The 22205-nt window shown below is 45.4% G+C and overlaps 1 protein-coding gene across 4 annotated transcripts in view; it reads left to right on the forward strand.

Moving 5' to 3' along the window:
- The window catches only part of znf536 (zinc finger protein 536), a 429810-nt gene that overhangs the window by 153725 nt on the left and 253880 nt on the right, over positions 1–22205 (forward strand). The window lies entirely within an intron of this gene.

The raw sequence follows: 22205 nt of genomic DNA on the forward strand, positions 1-22205 counted from the left end.
GGAGAAAAGGAATAGGTGACGTTTTGGGTCCAGACCTTTCTTCGGACCTTCCTACACAAGAATACATTGTGGGGGTGTACTCACACGTACATACACACACACACACACACACACACACACACACACCCACACACACACACACACACACACACACACACACACAGAACCATTATGGGTCATAAGGTCATAATGTCATGTGATAGGAGTAGAATTGGGCCATTCAGCCCATCAAGTCTATTCCGCCATTCATCATGGCTGATATATCTCTCCCTCCTAGTCCCATTCTCCTGCCTTCTCCCCATAACCCCTGACACCCGCACTAATTAAGAACCTATCTCTCGGGTATCTCTGCCTTAAAAATATCCACTGACGACCTCCACAGCCTTCTGTGGCAAAGAATTCTACAGATTCACCACCCTCTGACTAAAGAAATTTCACCTCATCTCCTTCCTAAAAGAATGTCCTTTAATTCTGTGGCTATGACCTCTAGTTCTAGACTCTCCCACTAATGGAAACATCCTCTGCACATCCACTCTATCCAAGCCTTTCACTATTCTGTACGTTTCAATGAGGGACAATGGATTGTTGCAGCATTGAAGCACACTGGAAGGAAAGGCCAGGGGGAAAGAGGAATTTGAACATTGGAGGAACAATGCTGAGCTTTGCGCATGAGAAGGATGCTAACCTCATTGGGTGGAGGAGTCATGGAGAAAGGAAATAGACAGGGGTAGATAAACTGTAATGGTGGAAGGCAAAGAATATGATGCCAGCAAGCATTCATTGGCAGAATTAGGTCTGACTGTCGTGGAGCAAAGTGAAGTCATCTTGGTTAAAGTAGACACAAAGAACTGCAGATGCTGGTTTATACTGAAGATAGACACAAAGTGCTGGAGTAGCTCAGCAGGTCAGGCAGCATCTCCGGAGGACATGCATTGGTGACATTTTGGGTTGGGACCCTTCATCAGTACTCCTTCAGTCTGAAGAAGGGTCCCAATCTGAAGCGTCGCCCACCCTTTTTCTCCAGTGATTGTATCTGACCAGCTGAGTTACTCCAGCACCGTGTGTCGATCCTCATACCCTAGTGTGTCGGGATTGATACAGACTTGGCCGTTGATCTTTCTTCTATCAGACGTGGTCAGGGAGACTGGACGGCTGTTGCCAAGTTGAAGCCTCTGAGCTCTGCCTGTTATTGGGTTATGTTCTGCTTGACCATTGGTACGGATTGCAGTTAATATTCTGCAACGGCAGATAGATGTCAGTTCACTGGCATTCCCACATCACCGGATTCCCCACAGGATTTTTCTCGCAACTTGGGGAATTGCCCTTTTTCTAAATTGTTTATTTAAATTCCTCCCTTTCCACGTGTCTCCTTCAATCTATTCAAGAGAAAGTCAGATTTAGCTCTTTGGGCTAACGGAATCAGGGGATATGGGGAGAAGGCAGGAACGGGGTCCTGATTTTGGACGATCAGCCATGATCATATTAAATGGCGGTGCTGGCTCGAGGGGATGAATGGCCTACTCCGGCACCTATTTTCTTTGTTTCTAAGCTTCCTTCGTTCATGCCCAGTTTGCAAGTGAGGTTGTTCATTCTGCAGATTGCTCCAAAGCTGTTCATAATGTACACTGGGGAAGCAAGAAAGAAAATGTTTCCCACTTTTCCAAAACAGCTTTACTAGAAGGGATAGATAAACTATTTCAGAAGCTAATTTGTGATCTCAGTCAAGACTAAAGGTCAACATAAGGTCATAAGGGATAGGAGTAGAATTAGGCCATTCGGCCCATCAAGTCTACTCCGCCATTCAACCATGGCTGATCCCTCCTAACCCCCATTCTCCTGATTTCTCCCCATAACCTCTGACACATACTAATCAAGAATCTATCTATCTCTGCCTTAATAATATCCATTGACTTGGCCTCCACAGCCGTCTTTGGCAAAGAATTGCACAGATTCACCACCCTCTGACTAAAGAAATTTCTCCTCATCTCCTTCTTAAAAGAACGTCCTTTAATTCTGAGACTATGACCTCTGGTCCTAGATTCTCCCACCAGTGGAAACATCCTCTCCACATCCATTCTATCCAGGCCTTTCACTACTCTGTATGTTTTTTAAGGAGGTCCCCCCTCATTCTTCAAAACTCCAGCGAGTACAGGCCAGTGCCAACAAACGCTCAGCATAGGTTAGCCTAGTCATTGCTGGGATCATTCTTGTAAACCTCCTCTGACACTGAGTCTCCGGGATTGTCCTGTGCCCTGTTACTCTTGACGTGAGAGTCCTCGTTACCCCTTCAACTTAAACGTCTTTGCGTGGCTGTCTTTGACTGTATTCACATATATTTTGGAGCGATCACTTTGAATTGGTTACTTTTCTGGCGAAAGCTCAATCAAATTAGCACATTAAGATACCAGTGATGCTGGAAATCAGAAGTAAAACCAACAAAATCTGGAAGAACCTAGAGGCAGGCAATATCATTAGAGAAGGTTAAACACAACTAATGTTTCAGACCAGTGAAAGACCTGCTTGGCTTCTAAAGGAAAGGTTATCAAGCCGAAACGGCACCCATTCCTTCTCTCCTGAGTTACTGCCTGACCCGCTGAGTTACTCCAGCATTTTGTGAAGCTGAAATAGTAGCTCTGTTACTATTACTCAGGTACACTTGCATTTTATCTGACATGCTTGTCGACGATGTATCTAAGTCCCGATGTATAGTGATGCTTGTACTGAACTGCACACAAACATGAGTTCCACTGTACCTCGGTACACGTGAGAAATAAAGTACCATCGAACCATGGGTGACGTTTCGGGTCGAGACCACTTCTCCGTTCCTTCTCTCCAGAGATGCTGCCTGTCCCACTGAGTTACTCCAGCATTTCATGTCTACGATTTAAACCAGCATCTGCAGTTCCTTCCTGCACCATTGAACCATTATTTGCCTTTCCGCAGAAGGTGAAGGCAGGATATTTAAATCCACGCCGACCAACAGTCACCCGTTCACCCATTCACACCAGTTCTACATTGTCTCCACTTTCTCATCCACTCCCGACACACTAGTGGGCAATTTACAGAGGGCCGATTAACCTACAGTCTGAAGAAGGGTCTCGACCCGAAACGTCACCCATTCCTTCTCTCCTGAGATGCTGCCTGACCTGCTGAGTTACTCCAGCATTTTGTGAATAAATATCTTCGATTCTGTCGGTGAGGTGTTTTGAGAGTTGGGGAGATAGTTTTGAAATAAAGAGCCTCTGCTTGGTTTAGCTTGATGCAGCTTTGCACACTGTGTCAGGGAGATTGTACTGGGATGTGTCTAATGCTTGATTGTGATTTGAAAGCAAGGAAACAGCTGTTTAGTATCTAACAGCACGCACACGGCACTGGTGGACTTTCTCTCACCACCTGCATCCCCCAAATCGGCAAGCATCTGTTTTTTTTATTGCAGCTCACACAAAAGTAAAGATCTGTTCACGTTCAACCCACCACTGAGTTAAGGGTTCTCCAGCTTCACTGCTGGCGGCGTCTCACATCAATGGAGAGCAGGTTAACCTCCCCACAATGCACACACTTCAGCAGTAAAATGCCACTTGGATCCTCTCGGCAGCAACAATAGCCGCCTGTGCTATGCTGCGCCATTCTGTGGAAAGTGCAGCTACGTGCAATGTGGCAACGTCCTGAACCATTCGAAAACGCAGCTACCTTCCAAATCCTGTGAAGAATACTCTGCGGATACAAGGATTGTGTGTGTGGGGGGGGGGGGGGGGGGGGGGGGGTGGAATGGGTGTGCATCCATTGTCCAGCAATGGTGCCAGATGTTATGGGGAGAAGGCGGGAGAATGGGGTTAGGAGGGGGAGATAGATCAGCCATGATTGAATGGCGGAGTAGACCAGATGGGCCGAATGGCCTAATTCGGCTCCTATCACTTATGGTCTTATGATCCAGCTGGGGCCCAGGGGAGGGGTGGGGGGCAAGAAAAAAGAGAGAGGGTGGAATTTTAGGTAACTAACCAATTGACATTTGTCAATGGCATATATATGCTCCCTAGAGGAGCAAAGGGCTCGAGAAGAAGAAGGATAACCAACAGCAACCACCATCCCTTTTCTCTCCCCCTCTCTTCCCAGGTCCACAGCTGGATGCTCACCCATATTTCCCACTATCCCAGCCCCCTTTCACATTTTATTCCTCTTCTGTCCTTATTTCACTCCCCTTTGTCTCTTCATCTTTGGCCTTATCCACCAATCTGGTGATGAAAACATTAAGTGCTGGAGGGATTCGAAAGGTCAGGCAGCATCTGTGGAGAGAATGCATGGACCTTCCTCACCCATATCCACCTATCAATAATAAACAATAGACAATAGACAATAGGTGCAGGAGTAGGCCATTAGGCCCTTTGAGCCAGCACCATCATTCAATGTGATCATGGCTAATCATTCTCAATCAGTATCCCGTTCCTGCCTTCTCCCCATACCCCCTGACTCCGCTATCCTTAAGAGCTCTATCTAGCTCTCTCTTGAAAGCATTCAGAGAATCGGCCTCCACTGCCTTCTGAGGCGGAGAATTCCACAGATTTACAACTCTCTGACTGGCTTTGTCCCGCACTCATCTCTTTTCCAGCTTTCTACCCTCTACAATCGGTGGGCCGAAGGGCCTGTTTCCGAATTGTATCTCTAAACAAAAAAACTAAACTAAAGTAAACTCACAATGAAGGAATCTGAAGAAGGGCACTAACCCGAAATGTCACCTATCCGTGTTCTCCAGAGATGCTACCTGACCCGCTGAGTTACTCCAGCACTCTGTGAAACGTTACCTATCCGTTTTATCCAGAGATGCTGCCTGACCCGCTGAGTTACTCCAGCACTCTATGAAACGTCACCTATCCATGTCCTCCAGAGATGCTGCCTGACCCGTTGAGTTACTCCAGCATTCTATGAAACGCCACCTATCCATGTCCTCCAGAGATGCTGCCTGACCCGCTGAGTTACTCCAGCAATCTGGGCTTTTTGCTCAAGGATGCTCTGTAGTTTATTTCCCACTGGCATGTCCAGGAAACCATCTGTAAGACATTACTATTCGCCCTCGGTACTGTAAGATGGAAGTTGAATCAGTATATTAAAGGCAAAGAAAGGACCCAAACCGACAACGTCATCCATACATTCCTTCCACAGATGGTGCCTGACCTGCCCTGCTCATCCAGCAAGTTTGATGCCAAAAGGATCACTGATGTCATTACTCCACTGATATTGAGCATTGTGTGAGCTTCTGCTCGCCCGATTACTGGAAGGGTTTGGAGACTTTGTAAAGGGTGCAGATGAGGTTTAACAGTATGCCATGATTCAATGGTGCTTTATGGCCACAGGTAGCTAGGTGCAGTGACATTTCTTTTTTTTGCGTACAGTTTAATAACCATTTTACGGTACGTAGACACAATCATGGTGAAGTCCAAGGGTGTAAGAATTGCTCTCGAGCAAAGCCCAAGAGTTGGAATGGAATACTTTATTGTCAGATGTGACAAGGCATAGTGAGATCTTTTGCTTATATACACAATGTATACAAAATAGCAGCCACCTACGGCACTGACAAAGTTACAAAGCACGCTGGCTCCTCCTTTGTTCTCCCACCACACCCCCCCCCCCCCCCCACTGTGGTCCCCTCACGCCGGGTCCCCATTGTCCTTTGTTCTCCCTCCCTTCCCTCCCCATTGTTCTTCCCCCTCTCTCACGGAGGTCGCGTTGCCAGCACCATTTTGTACCCTTCAAGCTTTAAAGTTGTTATCTTAGCCGTAAAGGCTGGTTGTCCTGGTGACGGCTCTGGGTGGAAGTGGAAGGGATCGGCCGGGCCTGGCAACGTGTCAGTGTCCTCCATCGCGAAATGGCCAATATATCGCAGTCCGGAGGACGAAACGAGAGTTCAAGGAGGTCTTGAAGAGCGAAGAGACCAACAAGAATCAAATAAAAGTGCCACTGCAGGGCGAGTCCGATTCACACGCTCAGCCTCTAGGAGAGTCAGAGAGAGACATGGATAATGAGTCCATTGAATAGACATCGGTAAACGAGAGACATAATAAGCTCTAATCAAATATGGGGGCAAGGAAGGGGAGGAAAGAACATAGGGAAAGGTTTGTGTTCGAGTGGAAGGCAGGAGCGATTGTAAGAAAATTATGACTTTCAAAATTAGGATTTTACAATAATCACTTTTGGAAGACATTTGGATAGATTTATGGATATGAATTTTTTGGAGGGACATCGGCCAAATGCAGGCAAATGGGACTAGCCCAGTAGAGCAACTTGGTCAGTATGGACAAGGTGGGCCGAAGGGCCTGCTTCCATGCTGTACAGCTCTGTGACTCTAAATGTAGAAGATGATGGTGCAAGACCAAAGAGGTTGGAAATGGAGCGCTCGAAGGGCCGAATGGCCTACTCCTGCACCTATTTTCCATGTTTTCTATGTTAAAGGCGGATGTAGAGAGAATGTATCGGAAGTAACTGCAGATGCTGGTTTAAACCAAAGATAGACACAAAAAGACTGAAATCTGATGAGGGTTGTTGACCCGAAACGTCACCTATTCCTTTTCTCCAGAGATGCTGCCTGACCCGCTGAGTTACTCCAGCATTTTGGAGTCTATCTAGAGGAAATGTAAGTAGATTTGGCTGACACATCTGCAGTCCTGAAAGGTGGAAGCAGTGATCATGATATGAAATTGCTGTAGTCTTTGTCAAGTTCAGGAGCTTGTGATATGCAGAAGCTGTTCCTTGAAGTTTTGAGTTTCATAAGTTTGGACTTGCTCAGGGAAGGCACACCTAATTTTAGTTTAGAAACAAAGTTTAGAAGGAAGAGGGGGGACCTCATTGAAACTGAGCGAATAGTGAAAGTCCTAGATGACAGATGGTTCTACTGGTGGGAGAGTCTCGGACCAGAGGGCACAGCCTCAGAATTACAGGATGTACATAGAAACATAGAAACATAGAAAATAGGTGCAGGAGTAGGCCATTCGGCCATTCGGCCCTTCGAGCCATTCAATATGATCATGGCTGATCATCCAGCTCAGTAACCTGTACCTGCCTTCTCTCCATACCCCCTGATCCCTTTAGCCATAAGGGCCACATCTAACTCCCTCTTAAATATAGCCAATGAACTGGCCTCAACTACCTTCTGTGGCAGAGAATTCCACAGATTCACCACTCTCTGTGTGAAGAAATGTTTTCTCATCTCGGTCCTAAAAGACTTCCCCCTTACCCTTAAGCTGTGACCCCTGGTTCTGGACTTCCCCAACATCGGGAACAATCTTCCCGCATCTAGCCTCTCCAACCCCTTAAGAATTTTATATGTTTCTATAAGATCCCCCCTCAGTCTTCTAAATTCCAGGAAGGAGATGGGGAGGAATCTCTAAGGTCAGAGGGGGGGGGGTGAATCTGTGGAATTCATTGCCACAGAAGGCTGTGGAGACCGTCAATGGGTATTTTTAAGGCAGAGATAGACAGATTCTTGATTAGTACGGGTGTCAGGGGTTATGGGGAGAAGGCAGGAGAATGGGGTTAGGAGGGAGAGATAGATCAGCCATGATATAATGGCTGATTCGACTTGATGGGTCGAATGGCCTAATCCTGCTCCTAGAACATATGAATTTATGGCCAAATGAGTGGACCAACAATCCAAATGGACAAATGAGTCTTGTAAATTCCATCACTTGTAGGTTTGCAGAAATATTCTGTAGTTTCAGAGTTCAGTCAGTGGTGGTCGAACACTCCCCAGCAGCGTTAAAGTGTCAGAACATCAGGGAAGACATTTGATCCTCCAGAGATGACACCAAAGGTTGATATAACAGTGAAGTGAAGTCGCTTCCCAGAAATGGTAGCTCAAAGTGGTAGCCGTTGTAATTTAATCTGCAACACACTTCTGTGCATTTTGTCTTGGAATTTCAACTGTCAGCCTGATTGTTAATACACATGAAGGTTTAAGTGCCCGATTCGTTGCAACATGGACTCGGCGACCAGCTTTATCGGTTCTGTGAACGCTGGAGGAATAACATGTAAAATTCCAAGTCCCTTGCATGTGACAAGTCTGACTAAAATCCCTGTGTCTCGCTAATCAAATGTCAAGTCTTCATTAAACGTCGCAAACCCCAGTTAAATACATTTTCCTTCTTGCTCTAGCGGTGCGGACGGTTGGGTGAGCGTTGCATTTGGCTGAGCAGGCAGTAAATGAGTTTGTTTCCCTTCAGAATGCCTCACTTTGTGGAGGTTCACACCACCGGTTATTTTTTGCAATTTTTTTTTTTGTGTTGGAAAAGTTAAAACTATTTGCGGGTAAGTGGTCCCAGTGGAGAAGCAGATTAGAACATTTACTGCAGAATCTTGGAGAACAAAAAAAATCCTGGCAAATATTCATATTTACCATTGCCAACTTACACATACATCTTTGATAAAAAGAAAAAGTCCTCGGGCTAAGTTCTGGATCGCAGCTGCAACCATTTTTTTCTAAATCGCAATTACTCATCCCAGTTATTAACACCAATCAATTTGGCTGTGATCTTACTCTGAACATTCTCTTAAAAAGAAACTTTTCTGGTTCTTAGTGTGGTGATTATCCACTTCTGGTTTGAAGTCCGAGCACTGCACATGGATATCGGTGAAAGTGGAGAATATACTCATTCTGCTGACTCTCAGTCTGAAGAAGGGTCTCGACCCGAACCTCGGCATAAACCAGCATCAGCAGTTCCTTCCTACACATTCACATTGCTGTCTCAGAATTGCGTGGCACAAAGCTGATATCAGAATGTGGTTCCGTGTGGCACAGGATGAAATCTGACATCCACCTGACAATGTGAATCAGACGGACCTGTGCCCATCAATGCCAGTTCCAGGTAGACCCACCTGAGGTGCAAGCCTCATACTGCTCCAGATCCAAATGTACACCTGTGCCAACTTTGGCAGGATGCCTCATCAATCATCCTGCCTTTTGTCCACAGCTTGTCATCGTCGTGTACAGTTCTATTTAGTTTAGTTTAGTTTGGAGATACAGGGCGGAAACAGGCCCTTCGGCCCACCGAGTCCGCGCCGACCTGCGATCCCCACACATTAACACTATCCGCCACACACTGGGGACAATTTACACATACACCAAGCCAATTAACCTACAAACTTGTACGTCTTTGGAGTGTGGGAGGAAACCGGAGCACCCGGAGAAAACTCACATGAATCATGGACACCAAGGAACAATACTTGTGGGTTATTAATGTTGGCTGACACTGCCTCGGGTTGCCTTGTTATCATTAAGACACATAGAGCAAAGCTCAAATTTTAATCTCTTTTTTATTGCAATTAAGAAAAATATATATTATGAGTGCAAAAGACATTTGGACAGGTACATGGAAAGGACAGGTTTAGAGGAATATGGGCCAAACATGGGCAGGTGGGACTAGTGTAGATGGGCCAGTTTGGTCGGAGTGGACAAGTTGGGCCGAAGGGTCGGTTTCTGCGTTGTACTAAAGTCATTACTGGGAGAATGGAAATAAATAAAGTTTGTTTCTTTACCTCAATGTTTTTTTTTTCGCCATGAAACTGTTAGGACCTTTCTAATTCTGAAAGGAATGTAACTGGCCAGTTGAAGTATTGTACAATATGAGATTATATGTGGAATCTACAGAGAGTGTGGTAGTGCAAGGGCAAGGGGCATTTCAAATCAAAGTGCCATTTATAACATGTTTAAAATGCTGTCAGCAAACTGAGAGGTCTGTACATTTGTAAACTGCAAACACAAATGTTTCTACTTACCGAAAATGTCTCATAAGAATTAGTTTCGTTTAAGAGTAAATTAGGTTCTGGACGTCTCTGCGGCACCTGCCTCCCAATTCCTAGCTGTTTCTTTTTAAAATACTCTTACGTCTCTGTGGGGCACTCCAGTCCTTAAATCCCGAACCAAGGATTTGCCAAGATCACAGCAAGAACGACAGACAATGTGTTAATGGCCTGACCTTTAGAGACGAGGGTAAGTTGGCCTGTCATCCTAAGGGACGTCTACGTTGCTGGAAAGATACCAGGAGAACGGTGGACAGAGAGAGGTCCATGATTTCCAGGCACCAGTTTCCAGTTTGCCTTTGCTGTTACCAGCAGCACGCTGCCTTACAGTGCTTTCAGCGCCGGAGACCCGGGTTCCATCCCGACTACGGGTGCTGTCTGTACGGAGTTTGCACGTTCTCCCCGTGGGTTTTCTCCGAGATCTTCGGTTTCCTCCTACACTCCAAAGACATACAGGTTTGTAGATTAATTGGCTTGGTGTAAATGTAAATTCTTCCTAGTGTGTGTAGGATAGTGTTCGTGTGTGGGGATCGCTGGTCGGTGTGGACTCAGTGGGCCGAAGGGCCTGTTTCCGCACTGTATCTCTAAACTAAACTAAACTAAACTGAACCAAACTAAACTAAACTAAACTGAACTAAACTTAACTTAAGGGGTGATATTAATCGAGGTGGATAAAATCACAAGGGGAATAGATCGGGTGAATGCAGAGTCTTTTACCCAGGTTGAGGAATAAAACAAAACAGAGGACATTGGTTTAAGAGGATAGATTTAATAGAACCTAAGGGGCAATGTATTAACATCGAGAGTGGTGGGTATATGGAACGAGCTGCCAGTGGAGGTAGTTCAGGCAGGTACAATAAATTTAAAAGACACTTGGACAGTAAAGGTTTAGAGGGAAGTGGGCCAAACGCAGGCTGGTGGGACTAGTTTAAATCTTGGGCATCTTGGACGCCAGGGATGACTTGGGCCAAAGGGCCTGTTACCATGCTGTATTATTGTATGATTCTATGGCTCATAAGTTCAGAGGTATGCCATTTGGCCCATTCAATCTACTCCGCCATTCAATCATGGCTGATCTATCTTTCCCTCTCAACCCCATTCTCCTGCCTTCGCCCCTTAACCCCTGACACCCCTTACCAATCAAGTATCTGTCACTCTCCGCCTTAAAAATCCCGTTGGCCCCGACAGCCGTCTGTGACAATTAATTCCACAGATTCATCACCCTCTGACTAAAGAAATCCCTCCTCATTTATTAGTTAATTAATAGGTTGCTCTATCAGGCAAAGGAACTGTGGGCCGATGGGCCCGTTCCTGTGCAGTTGTGTTCGTGAAGTCCCCATCTTAACTGAGACTGCTCCATTTTAATTGCAGGAAGAACACATGCTTACAATCAGCGACACAAACTGAATATCTGAGTGTCTTTACTTTGGAAGCACAGATTTTTAATGGCCGGCATTTGGTTTGTGAGATGAATGATAATTAACTAATAACACCTCGTGTACGGGGCGCTTGGGGACCAGTGTTGTGCTGACATCTGCTGAAAGCTGGTCCCATCGGTGTGGTGTAACGGCCATGTAGCATGTGGCACTGGTAGGATGTGACCAGCTCCAACCCTCCGCGCTGGACCCAGCTGTGGTCTCCGACAAGCTGATCCCCATTTGCACATCACTGTGAACGAAAACACACCACGATCGGGACGCACAAAAAACACGCTGCACCACCACACAACCTGTGAAAGGCTGTGACAGTACTACCTCCTATCCCAAAGTACAGGCCTTCCAACAACACCCTCTGCAAGATGAGTTTATGAATGTTTAACGGGTACAGATTAAGTTTCCAAGACACTACATAATGGAATTCCACTTTGTTTATTTGAAGTGGGTTAAAATATTTCATCGCTGATGATTGTGAACAAATAAATTCGATAGAAATATTTCAAGCATTCAGGCAATAATCTTTGGTGCAGGATAATTTCAGAAATTAGATAGCTGCGATGAAGAATTAGCATCAGTAAAAGACTGCTGTAATCTCTTTGATTCAATAAAGGGATGTGCGCTTGTGCTACCCATTCTGCCACTGCTGAGATCACGTCATTTATGTTCTTTAATTATAAATAAGCCAAATGTTTTTCTTTGGTAATATCATGCTGCTCTATGCGTCCTGGGCTATTTTAGGCAATACCATGTTACTGAAGAACCACGCACCCACGAGTTCCAATTTTGAAATCAATTAATGACCTTCGAAGGGTGACTTTCAAAAATGAAAGTGGCCTGGTCAAAAATAAGGTCCCTTTAACAACGTGTGTTATGAAGTAAGGCACCATCGGTCTGTTTATGAGCAAGGGGAAATATGAAAGAATGTGTGTGATTAATCGCTGTGTATCTGTCCACACAATGAAATAACTCCAGCAAGAATGTTGGAATGTACAGACAAAACTGACTAACTGACTACTACATTGTACCTATTCACAAAATGCTGGAGTAACTCAGCAGGTCAGGCAGCATCTCGGGAGAGAAGGAATGGGTGACGTTTCGGGTTGAGACCCTTCTTCAGTCTGAAGTGGAGGCCAGTTCGTTGGATGCTTTCAAGAGAGAGCTGGATAGAGCTCTTAAGGATAGCGGAGTGAGGGGGTATGGGGAGAAAGCAGGAACGGGGTACTGATTGATAGTGATCAGCCATGATCGCATTGAATGGCGGTGCTGGCTCGAAGGGCTGAATGGCCTACTCCTGCACCTATTGTCTATTGTCTATTGTCTATTGACCCGAAACGTCACCCATTCCTTCTCTCCCGAGATGCTGCCTGACCTGCTGAGTTACTCCAGCATTTTGTTGATAAATACCTTCGATTTGTACCAGCATCTGCAGTTATTTTCTTATACTACATTGTACCTGTTCTTTAGGACTATTTTATATGATGTTTAGACGGTTTCATGAGGGCAAGACATTTGGCTTAGTTTGGTTTGATTTGAAGAAGGGTCTCGACCCGAACCGTCACCCATTCCTTCTCTCCAGAGATGCTGTCTGACCCGTTGAGTTACTCTAGCTTTTTGTGTCTATCTTTGGTGAGGTTTGGCTGAATTTAATTTACTTTATTGTCACGTGTACCGAGACACAGTGAAATTTTTTTGTTGCGTGCTAATCAGTCAGCGGAAAGACAATATATGATTACAATCGAGCCGTCCACAATGTACAGATACATGATAAAGGGAATAATGATTAGTGCAAGAGAAAGTCCAGCAAAGTCTGATTAAACATAGTCTGAGGGTTTCAAATGAGGTTGTTAGTGGCTCTGGACTGCTCTGTAGTTGTTGAGAGGATGGTTCAGTTGCCTGATAACAGCTGGGAAGAAACAGTCCCTGAATCTGAAGTTATGTGTTTTCAAACTTTGATATCTTTTGCCTGATGGGAGAGGGGAGAAGAGGGAGTGGCCGGGGTGAGACTGGTCCTTGATTATGCTGCTGGCCTTGCCGAGGCAGCGTGAAGTGTAGATGGAGTCAACGGAAGGGAGGTTGGTTTGTGTGATGGTATGGGCTGCGTCCACAATTCTCTGAAATTTCTTGCAGTCTTGGGTAGAGCTGTACCCAAACCGTGCTGAAGTGCATCACGATAAAATTATAATTGTTTTCAAATATTGATGAAGTCCACATTTGGTGGCCGGCAACACTGATGAACTCTGCAATGGTGACTTTTCCCCAGTAGTTTCAGTTTTATGGCCATGCACATTTCCACATCAAGGGACTTGTCCTGCAACCAAATTGAAACTATTCTTCGGATGCAGTGCAAATCCAGGAAGTTTGGCCTCATCACAACATTTAAAAGATATTTGGACAGGTTCATGGATAGTTTGGTTTGGTTTGGTTTATTGGGCAGGATAGGTTGAAAGGGCTATGGGACAAACGGGCCGGTGGAGCTGGTGTAGATGTTATTCTGGTGAAATACCAGTCCCTTGGCCAGGATCGTTTCCCAATAGCAGCTCCAATAAGGTCCCCCCTCGATTTGGACTGTCCACATAGTGTTATGCAAAGCCCTCCAGATGTACCTGAGCTTAGAAGAATGAGGGGGGACCTCATTGAAATGCTTGGATAGAGTGGATGTGGAAAGGATGTTTCCACAAGTGGGAGAGTCTAGGACCAGAGCTCATAGCCTCAGAATTAAAGGATGTTCTTTTAGGAAGGAGATGAGGAGAAATTTCTTTAGTCAGAGGGTAGTGAACCTGTGGAATTATTTGCCACAGAAGGCTGTGGAGGCCAAGTCAGTGGATATATTTAAGGCAGAGATAGATAGATTCTTGATTAGTACAGGTGTCAGAGGTTATGGGGAGAAGGCAGGAGAGTGGGGTTAGGATGGAGAGATAGATCAGCCATGATTGAACGGCGGATAGTCTTGATGGGCCGAATGGCCTAATTATGCTCCTCTCACTTATGACCTTATGACTTTATGAACAAACACTATCTAGGGCAGGGGAATCAAGAATCATATGACATAAGTTTAAGGTGAGAGGGGAAAGATTAAATAGGAACTTGAGGAATAACATTTTTACACAGAGAGTGGTTGGGTATATGGAATGAGCTGCCAGAGGAGGTAGTTTAGTTTAGAGATACAGCATAGAAACAGCCCCTTCACCCCACTGAGTCCACGCCGCCCATCGATCACCCGTTCACACTAGTTCTCTGCTATCATTTTTGCCATCCGTTCCCTACACACAACACAAGGGGCAATATACAGAGGGCCAATAAGCATACAAATCTGCACGTCGTTGGGACAAGGGAGGAAGCCGGAGCACCCGGAGGAAACCCACATGGTCACAGGGAGAACACACAAACTCCACACTGACAGCACCCAAGGTCAAGGTCGAGCCCGGGTCTTTGGTGTTGTGAGGCAGCAGCTCTACCCGCTGCGCCAGCATGCCGTCTTCCACAACGTCTGCTGTTTGTGTATTTATCTTTCCTCTAATTCCTCTGGTCGGTATAACTCCAGCAAAGTGTTTCTCCACGAGTCCCCTACTCCTCCCTAAGATCTGCCCGTATAGCCACGTTCAGGTTTATTGTCAGATGCACGAGTTCAGTGAAAATTTTGCTTGCAGTTGTAGTTGCAGCAGGTGCAATAACAACATCTAAAGGACACCTGGACAGGTACATGGATGGGAAAGGTTTAGAGGAATATATGGGCCCATTTCCCATGTTCCTCGAAACCTTTCCTCTCCATGTACTTGTCCAGGTGGGACGAGTTGACATTGGGCTCGTTGGCCAGCATGGATGAGTTGGGCTGAAAGGCCTGTTACCCTGCTGTGTGGCTCTCTAACTTTGCAGAGTTAGCTCACTGGCATTGGTTATTCTGAGCCGCCAGCACCAGCTTATTGCACTCTGTTGGTACGTCAGTGAGAAATTAAATTAAACACAACAAATGCCGTGGACGTTGATTCCTGAAAAAAGAGTAATCAGTTTAAATTACATTTATGGGTTTGATCTGGATGAATATTATTTATCTTAAACAAGAATTTTCATCCAATCTGGAAATTAACCATGCCAGTCCACTGTGGCCCCAAGCATTTATCTGTAAGTATATAAATGCCCCGTAGCATTTGAAATGGTAATTTTCCATTGTTCATGGCTATATCCTCTCCCCATGCAATGGAGATTATCCCATCCTTCATTATCTTGTTTTGTGGCTGTTTGGATAGAGAGATGTGCCTGTAATCTGATACACATCACATCTCGCTCACTCTGTGCGGTCTCCTCACCACTGGATCTTCCTCTGAAGAGGACTATCAGCCCCTCCCTCCCATCAGGGAGTGTTAGCTACAGGGACAATTTACGATTTACGATTTACAATTTACGATTTACAATTTACAATTTACCCGGAGACCCGGGTTCGATCCCGACTCTACGGGTGCTGTCTGTACGGAGTTTGTACGTCCTCCCCGTGACCGCGTGTGTTTTCCCCGAGATCTTCCGTTTCCTCCCACACTCCAAAGACGTACAGGTTTTAAGGTTAATTGGCTCGGTGTGTGTGTAAATTGTCCCTAGTGTGTGTAGGATAGTGTTAGTGTGCGGGGATCGCTGGTCGGTGCGGACTCATTGGGCTGAAGGGCCTGTTTCCGCGCTGGATCTCTAAACTAAACTAAAAAATTAAACTAAAGTACATAAAATTATGAGAGGCACAGATAGGGTGGACAGTCAGAACCTTTTTCGCAGAGTGGAAATGCCAAAGACAAGAGGGCATAGATTTAAGATGAGAGGGAGAGAGGACATAGATTTAAGATGAGAGGCACAAAGTTTAAAGGAGACTAGACCAAGTGGACCCGTTGGGCCCATTCCTCATAGAGGGGGACCAGGGAAGGGGAGAGGGTGTCACTGAGTGAGCCCTGGACCCAAAGCCTCTCCTGTATTGGTGTAGCACCCTCAACCCCCCCACTCAATCCCCCTTATCTCCCCTCCTTCCCCCACTGACCCACTCCATCCCCCCTACCTACCCCCACTTGCCCCTTCCCTGCCCCCACCACTTGCCCCTCCCCTGCCCGCACCCCCACTCCCCCAGCCCTGCCTCCACCCCCATTCCCCTCTTCCCACCCCTATTCCCCCCTCCCCCTCCCCTCACCCCCACCTCACTCCCCTCCCCCCACCCCCACTCTCCCTGCCCGCACCACACTCTCCATAAGACCAAATTAAATAAAACTTGATATAAACAGTCGCCAGGACAGTGGTGATTAAGGTGGTGCTAAAATTGTGGCGCTATTGTTTACCGTTTTGGCTGAAGGTCCACATGTCCACAACCAACTTTCAAAATTTCAGAGAGATATATATCCATGCTGAGGGGCGGCACAGTGGCGCAGCGGTAGAGTTGCTGCCTTATGGCGCCAGAGACCCAGGTTCGATCTTGACTACGGGTGCTCTGTCATGACCTGCGTGGGTTTCCTCTGGGTGCTCTGGTTTCTTCCCACATTTCAAAGACATGCAAGTTTGTAGGCTAATTGGCTTGGTATAATTGTAAATTGTCCCTAGTGTGTAGGATAGTGCTAGTGTACGTGCATCGCTAGTCGGCACGGACTCGGTGGGCCAAAGGGACTGTTTCTATGCTGTATTTCAAACTAAACTAAACTAAACTAAACAAGTGTGTACCTGTTTCGTACATAACAAATCATCCGCCAACATTTCCGTCACCTACAACGGGACCCCACCACCGGCCATATCTTCCCATCCCCTCCCCTTTCTGCGTTCCGCAGAGACCGTTCCCTCTGTAACTCCCTGGTAGACTCGTCCCTTCCTACCCAAACCACCCCATCCCTGGGCACTTTTCCCTGCAACCACACGAGATGCAACACCTGTCCCTTTAGCTCCCCCCCTCAACTCCATCCAAGGACCCAAACAGTCTTTCCAGGTGAGACAGAGGTTCACCTGCACCTCCTCCAACCTCATCTATTGCATCCGCTGCTCCAGATGTCAACTTATTTACATCGGCGAAACCAAACGCAGGCTCGGCGATCGCTTCGCTTAACACCTGCGCTCGGTCCGCGTTAACCAATCTGATCTCCCAGTGGCTGAGCGCTTCAACTCCCCCTCCCATTCCCAGTCTGATCTTTCTGTCATGGGCCTCCTCCAGTGCCATACTGAGTCCCACCAGAAATTGGAGGAACAGCACCTCATATTTCGCCTGGGCAGCTTGCAGCCCAGTGGTATGAACATTGACTTCTCCAACTTTAGACAGTTCCTCTGTCCCTCTCTTCCCCTCCCCCTTCCCAGATCTCCCTCTAGCTTCCTGTCTCCACCTATATCCTTCCTTTGTCCCGCCCCCCCCCTGACATCAGTCTGAAGAAGGGTCTCGACCCGAAACGTCGTCCATTCCTTCTCTCCTGAGATGCTGCCTGACCTGCTGAGTTACTCCAGCATTTTGTGAATAAATACCTTCGATTTGTACCAGCATCTGCAGTTATTTTCTGATACTAAGTGTGTAGCTGTGATCGCTGGTTAGTGCGGACTTGGTGGGCTGAAATGCCTGTTTATCTCTAAACTAAACTAAACTAAACTAAACTATTGTTCCACACTTTAAGTCTCTCCACATCTGTAATTCTCTCCTCTTTTAAGACTCTTCTTAAATTGTACCCTTTTGACCAGGGTTTGGGTTGTGTTGACTGATATCATTGTATCAGTGTTGATGTCAGTTGTTACCTTGCAGGTCGCCTGATGAATCGTTTACCTTGAGCTTATTACTGAGCAGATACAAGAGTCAAGTCAAGTCAAGTTTATTTGTCACATACATATACACGATGTGCAGTGAAATGAAAGTGGCAACGCCTGCGGATTGTGCTAAATCACAAAACAGAATAGAAAAAACATTTTTAACACAAAAAATAAATTAATACAGTAAATTAAATTAGTCCCAGGTGATATGAGAGTTAACAGTCCTGATGGCCTGTGGGAAGAAACTCCGTCTCATCCTCTCTGTTTTCACAGCGTGACAGCGGAGGCGTTTGCCTGACCGTAGCAGCTGGAACAGTCCATTGCTGGGGTGGCAGGGGTCCCCCATAATGTTGCTTGCTCTGGATCTGCACCTCCTGATGTATAGGTCCTGCAGGGGGGCGAGTGTAGTTCCCATGGTGCGTTCAGCCTAACGCACTACTCTCCACAGAGCCTTCCTGTCCTGGGCAGAGCTGTTCCCAAACCAGATTGCGATGTTCCCGGACAAGATACTTTCTACAGCCCCAGAGTAGAAGCACTGAAGGATCCTCAGAGAGACTCTAAATTTCCTCAACTGTCTGAGGTGGTAAAGGCGCTGCTTTGCCTTACCCACCAGTGCAGCAATGTGTGTTGTCCATGTAAGATCCTCTGTGATGTGGACTCCCAGGTATTTAAAGCTGCTCACCCTATCCACAGTAATCCCATTTAACTCCAGTGGCGTGTACGTCCTCGGATGTTGAGCCCTTCTAAAGTCTACAATCAGTTTTTGTGACATTCAAGAGGAGGCTGTTATCCTGACACCAGAGTGCCAGATCAGCCACCTCCTCCCGGCAGGCCTTCTGATTGTTATCGGAGATCAGGCCCACCATTACAGTATCATCAGCAAACTTGATGATGGAGTTGGAGCTGAACTTGGCCACACAGTCATGGAGTACAGTAGTGGGCTAAGGACGCAACCCTGGGGGGATCCTGTGTTCAGGGTGAGGGGGTTAGAAGTATGTCTCCCCATCTTGACCACTTGGGGCCTGGCGGTGAGAAAGTCCAGGACCCTGGCACACAGGGGAGTGTTAAGCTCCAGTTTCAGCAGCTTCTCAGCCAATCTGGTGGGGACTATTGTGTCGAAAGCTGAACTAAAATCAATGAACAGCATCCTCACATAGCCCCCCTTCTGGCTGTGCAGTGAGGATTGGTCCAGATTATTGCGACTTCAAACTTCATTTCTCCAAATTCCTCAGGGGTTTTGCTTTCAACATCCTCCAAGATTTAATTTAGTTTAGTTTAGTTTAGTTTAGAGATACAGCACGAAACCAGGCCCTTCGGCCCACCAAGTCCGTGCCAACCAGCGATCCCCGCACATTAACACCATCCTACACATTAGGAATATTTTACATTTATACCAAGCCAGTTAACCTGCAAACCTGTACGTCTTTGGAGTGTGGGAGGAAACCGAAGATCTCAGAGAAAACCCATGCAGGGTTTTGGAGATTTTTGTGAAGTTGGTCAAGCAGTTAGGATTTTTAACATCAACGAAATGGAGTTTGTAAGTTCTCAAAAAAATGGTAATAATCCAAGACCTGGTGTAAACTGTGAATGCAATTTCTTTCTTAAAAACTGTATGTATAATATCGATACTGTAGTGAAGATGCAGGCTCTTTTTTTTTAGTGCAGCGAATTTCTTTCTTTGACTACATAGCTATGATATGAATGCTTCATACTGGCGAGAGATCTGCTTTATTCATGACTAACCCTGCTGTTATCAAAGTAACTTCCAGCTTATTAGTGACAAAAGACTTTTATCCTTTGTGCTGCCCTGTTCACCAGTGCTTCCTGAATTAAACTGCTGTTTCCTGTCCTTTATATGCATGACCACATCTGGGTAGCTTGCTCACAGCCCTGCTTCTTAATAACAATCACCTTCCCTTTCAGTCTCTCTTGATTGTTCCTAATTCACTCTGACAGATATTGCCTGACAACTTGCCTGCATTTCCCTCCCTCCGCGACACAAACTAACTCTAAGCACTTACACAGCCTGTCATTTCTAATATTTGATTTCATTTTATGTTATTTCTTTTCGAGGCTGATGGAACAAAACAGCGGAGTGTCGAGGAGATATGAAGGCAGCATACTAAACAAGAAGGAATTCAAAACCATATTATTATTTAAAAGCTCGTTGCATGACTGAATACTTTTTGCATTAACGCTTCATTTTTACTTTTGACATTTATATTAAGTTGAAAATTATCTCTTATAGTTTCTGCAAAACATTTTCTCGAGTTTGAATTAAATTCAGTCTTTTGAATCAAAGCCTTAAATTAAGCAAGTTGCTTCTTTGCTTCAGTGTGCCAGCCCATTAGCAAACTTTATTAAAAAAGTGGGTGTTGCTGCAAGGTTGTTTTGTGTATTCAAAGCTATATCAAGGCTTGATGGGTTCTCAGCAGGCAGCATTGTGCAGTGTTCAATCCTTTGTCAAGTTCTACCTTGAGTCTGGGAACTTTCATTTGCCCTTTAAGTGCTAAATGCATGCGAATTGGTATGTTTGTCTTGTGATCCTCACATGCTATTACTCAGAACGTGTTCTGATGCCTGCCATGTTAGCACATGTGTTCCAGCCCTGTCTCTGGAACACAATGGGTTGAACGGTGATGGAATGGTCACATACTGTGGGCAAGGCCAGGCCAAATGTTTGGGTGATTAAGGTCGCGAGTAGGGGAGAGGTGAAAAGGATTTGTGTTTCAATGAGCACAAAAACGGACGTTGAAAATTGCTGCCAAAGGAATTGCTAATATTTTAATCCCGAAACACGAGAAGAACATTCTGATTGCATTCCGTCACTAGATAGTGGACAATTTATTTCAAAGATGAATTTTCGAGTCAAAACAAACTGTTCTACTCATAATATTTATTGTATTATTTTGACCTAGTATTTTGCGGTAATTAAGGACATTTATGCAGCTTTGCACTTTCTTATCACTCAAAGGTCATGGTCTACTGAGTTAAAAAAAACTGCTCGGATATATATTGATCTCAGCAAAGGTTTGCATTTACTGACCAATCTAAATTTCATAATGTTGTTGGCAGGATAGTGTTAAAACAGTGTGAAGAAGGGTCTCGTCCCGAAACGTCACCCATTCCTTCTCTCCAGAGATGCTGCCTGTCCTGCTGAGTTACTCCAGCGTTTTGTGCCTGTCTTTTAGTGTTATAACAGTGCGGCATTTCCTTACTGTCTGATTCTGGGCATCACGTCAGAAAACAAGCGATGACTGAACGTGGCTCTTGAATTATCCCGAAATTTCAACCCAAACTGCTCGATAGTTGAGCAGTTTCAGACTGACACACAGATGACAATCTGCTGCTGCTTTGTTGTGAAGTCATCACCATGCAATGAGATGGGGTGTTTGTAGGATGAAGACTGGTGCTGTTTTAAACACAAGTGACTTAAACAAAGGCAGCCCAGATTCTGATGCAGTGGAACAATAAGGTCCTTAAAACAGCTCTCATCACACTGGTATGTTAATCAAAAATTTGTAACGCTCACATCATTGAAAATATACAATTCTTTGTGCTTTTAACAATGACCTGCCATTACTTATTCTGCCCTTTTCTCTTTGGACAGATCTCATTTTCTTTGAGGTGTAGGTTTTTCAGTTTATAGCTGCTTCTTCCTTATTTTACTTTCCATTTTCTCTCCTCTGTTATTTTTTCTCTCAAAACCAACACTCCTCATCGCAATTTAAATTGGCATAACACAATGGAGTAATTGCAACGGCAACAGCTGCCTGGTATGTGCGGACTCCTTAGTTTAGGACTATAGATGATTTATTGAAATCACCAAAGTGGTGTGACGAGGGTTTGCATTATGCAACTGTATACCCTATTGACATTTACGTTTTGATAAAGACAGAAAATTGCAGTGCATCCTTCAAATGATGACAAATTCTGGTTGATTCGCTGCAAATTCAGCCAATAATTAAAAGGAATGTCGGCTGCAGATGTGACTATAATGGAACCTTATGAAGCTAGTGAGAGAAAAATTGCCTGGAATTAAACAGAAAAAGTCAAGTGCACACCTGGTCCTAACAAAGATTACATTTACTGACTCGACTGCTATCACGTTACAGCGACTGAACCCAAGTAGCAGCTGTGGAGAAAGGCCTGGAAAATCGTCATGTAAATAGCAGTGCATTGTTAACTAAATCAGTTGCTGAGGAAAAGATATGCCAGACTTTAATTATGATCTATGTACAA

This window comes from Rhinoraja longicauda, chromosome 6 (assembly GCF_053455715.1).
Source record: "Rhinoraja longicauda isolate Sanriku21f chromosome 6, sRhiLon1.1, whole genome shotgun sequence".
Classification (NCBI taxonomy): Eukaryota; Metazoa; Chordata; class Chondrichthyes; order Rajiformes; family Arhynchobatidae; genus Rhinoraja; species Rhinoraja longicauda.